The sequence below is a fragment of the Lasioglossum baleicum genome, unplaced genomic scaffold, assembly GCF_051020765.1.
Source record: "Lasioglossum baleicum unplaced genomic scaffold, iyLasBale1 scaffold1032, whole genome shotgun sequence".
NCBI classification, from domain to species: Eukaryota; Metazoa; Arthropoda; class Insecta; order Hymenoptera; family Halictidae; genus Lasioglossum; species Lasioglossum baleicum.
Genome location: NW_027470091.1, coordinates 37689 through 41737, shown reverse-complemented (window position 1 = coordinate 41737; position 4049 = coordinate 37689).

Genomic DNA, 4049 nt, shown 5'->3' with positions numbered 1-4049 from the left:
TCATTTATTTAAATTTAAATTTATTTAATATTTATATAAACTGTTTACATAATAGAACTTCTGAACAAGCGGAATTTTGATGCACAAAACTGCGTTTGCTCGTTCAAAATTTTGCACAAAGTTCGATTCACCAAAGTTCTACGGAGCTCCTATTATCCTATTAGTTATTGTCGAGCATCGTTGCAATTACTGGTTGCATAAACGCTAGCAATTTCTCTCGCATTAGCAAATGGATAAACAACAACAAACGAATGAGTAAACATCGGTTAAAGTTCAACTATTTACATAATCGTGGATAACAAAGATAAATGAACTCTCGTATGAACGATCCAGGTATTTAAAATAAATTCTTCTGTAAATAGTAAAATAAACAGAGTTTTACTCTAATTGTTCGAATTTCCATTTAAAAGGGAAGTTAAACGAGATAGTAAAGAGAAGAAGGAAAGAAGAAACAAAATCGTCTTCACACTTTCCGCCGTCCTAAATCGTGTTCTAAAGCCTACTAAATCTTACTTCCGTTACAACCTCATTACACACTTCGTTTCCGTACTCACTGCCACCACATTATCCCCGCCATTGCTTATTCACGTGTCCACGCAAGCTCCTCCGCTTATTATTCACTGCGTTCGCCTGTTCATTACAATGAAAACCCTGTAAACTTTGTTCGACTCGCACGTATCGAGCTCTGATCCCTGCTAGAGAGCTATCTCTATTTACAGTGACTCACAAAAGGATTCGTATGTACCTCATCAACAGCCCACTTCAAACGATTGCTATTGTCTTACGATGCCAGCCTCGGAATTCTTATCGACGAGCACGTGTATTACACGAAACCAAATGTCACGATTAAATTAGCTCGGAAAAAAGTAATTCAATTTCCACAGGTCGAGGACGTTCCGATTAAAATTTGATGAAATCCAAAAGTTTATTGGAAATGAATATTTTAACAAGTCAAACGAAAACTGTGTGTGTAAAATAACTGGAAATTCCAATTGCGATTGCGAATGGTAGTATCGATATGAAAAAGAAAAATAAAATAAAATACAACACGAAATTGTGAAATTTTTGTTAACTTATGACGAACTCTACTTCAAGATGTGATCGAAAATCATTAGAGTAGTATGCTACTGATTATTGTTTACGATCTTAAATAAAACGATAAAATGTAAGCAAAAAAATTATTTGTAGATTAAACTTTGGTATTTAAAGATATTTATACATATATAATTAATTAGTTCATATCTATTCTTTTCAAATGCACGTTCTGAAATTGATATTGATGTAAATATTTCAGTGAACAGATGATTATTATTGAATATTATGTGTATTAATGTTATGTGTATTATATTATATATAATATAATTATTTAATTATATAATACTTATATATTATATAATATTTTTAATATATATTTAAAAATTGTAATACTATGTGTATTTAAAATACACATGTACACATTCAATTAATATATTCGTATTGAATGTCACGTATATACCTTTTGTTTAATACACGAATACAAAAGTGTATCAAAATATACACACGTTCATTTGTATTGGCATATTATATATTTTCTTTGCATAATTATTTTTATATAACAAAATATCGAAACAGGAAAGTTTTACTCTGTTAATTCGTAATATATAAAACGCAAATTTCAGACATAAAATAATAAAGTGAATTTCGTTATACGGGTGCAAGTGTATAATTCGTGTATTTCGGTATTCGTGTATTAAATAATACACGGATTAAAGCAGAACTGTATCAGTTCTACGTGTAACGTAAAGTTAATACGTTTTAATTAACGAGACTTCGTTAAAACTGGATATATGTTTTAAACTAAAATATGTATTATTTTACAATGTACGGGAAATAGAATAAAAATATTCTTCGTAATAAAATAAAAATTAAACTTGTGGAAATTCAAATTTGAAGAACGGGTCCCTAAAATGAGATTCGGATTTTTTTTTCATTTTTCATTTTTCTTCTTTGTCTTTTTTACACATTGGGTATATAAAATTCATCGTCTCAGTAAAAAAGCGAGGATAAATATATTCACGACAGTAGTTAGTATCTTTACATACACTGTCATCGTTTTAACTGCAAATATTATTTTCTTAGAAAAAGTTGCTACTTTATATTCTACAATTATATTTATTAACTGTCCAAGTATTATTGCGATGTTAAATTTTTGATATTATTTACTTCATCGTTTATTATCCAAAGAATTATGTGGAATAAAGAAATAAAATTTTTTATGCGACCTAAAATAAACAGATTATTATACCATATAAAAAAATTAATTGCATAATACCATTACAAATAACCAAAACGGATATGAATTTCTTGTATGAAGTAGGAAAATAAATTGTTCTAAATAAACTTAGCACTAGAACTACGATGAGAGTCAAAATAACTTGGTTTAAACATTTTATTTTCACGATTGTTGGAAATATGCAGCTTTTTGGTAAAACTTATACCGATATTGTATTAAAATAGCGTCACGATCATGTATATTCTTTTTTTCATTATATCATATTAATTAACACCAATTGCATGCACTGTATTTAGGTATACATCCCATACCAGTAGTTCTAACTTTAACCCTTTGCACTCGAAGAATTTTTCGCTATGAAAAGAAGTTTTTCTTACGTTTCTATAAGCTCGTGATACCCCATATGTGAAAATATGCAAAGAAAATTATACGTTTGCCTTTGGAATGAACGGAAGTATTTTATTTCGATATTTCGCGTGTAGTTATTTTTAATATAGCGTAGAAAACCAAAGGTTGCTTTTCTTTCGCCTTGATTTATAGAAAGAATCGAAGATACAACGAGAATAGTTAAAGGAGCTAATACAACTCAGGAAATTTCACTCTTTAACGAGTGGGAAGACAAAAAACGCTTCTTCGAATTTGACGACGATATTCTCGGATCTCTCAAATCTCACAAAAGTCTCAGCATATACCGTCGAAGGTCTCTCTTTTAAAACTTTTGATTTCGAAAAAACAACATTTGTCTATCGGAAACTTTGATGTTATCCTGTAATCCTACTTTCTTAAAATTAAACTTCCTACAATAGTTATTATCGTTTATTCGAATCCAAGCTATGGCATTAGAACGAATGGTGACTGAGAGCCACCTCTCGAGTGCAAAGGGTTAAGTAAATAAACTAAATGGGTCGGAATATTAGTAGCAGTCAGTATTCAAGAAATTTCTGTTTCTACCTAAAATAATACTTCACGATATTAAGGTGTAGAAGTGGACAAAATAGCAATTTTTATTTAAAAAACTACGCCACATACAATAGAACAACGAAAAAACTAGATACAACAAAATAGGATCGCTTCTCTCTCTCTCTCTCTCTCTCTCTCTCACACACACACACACACTCGATATCTTTGCGTTATTATCGCTGTTAAAGTACTGATTGTCTTTTCGCGATTCTTTGTCGCTCCTCTCTACCATAACAAATACAAATCACTCGTCACACTCATCCCAGTACAAAAACATTCCTTACTCTCCTATCACAGATTCTATGACAACCAAATCACCACAATTAATTCCACGATTCGCTTCGATCCCTATTTACATCGCACCGAGTTGTCACCTGGCAAAAGCCATTTAATACGGTACCAATTTCGTAGCGTTTAAAAATTTCTATCGCAAAACAGTATCGAGCTTTATAATCGACACGATTCGAATACCCGGGTGACTCAGTGTCGATATAGAGCAAGGAACGATATCGGTATTATAACGCGTAATTCCATTGTCGTCGGTCGTTCTTGTTCCCATGAAGAATTCAAAGATCGTAGCCAGTTGCCGCGTTTACTTTTGCTTTCAAAGGTGTAGCGTGTAGGCTGAGGCCACGTAGGCACGACTCGCGCCATACAGTACCCACACTCGGGAACACGTACGCAAACGAGGGTCTGCAATCGTACTTTTCTGATGGACAATAATAGCTATTGTACGACAGCTTGCTTAACGCGATACGTGAGCCGATGAAAGAGGGTCGAGGAGGAGATCGGAGGGACCACGATCGACGCCCGTGGC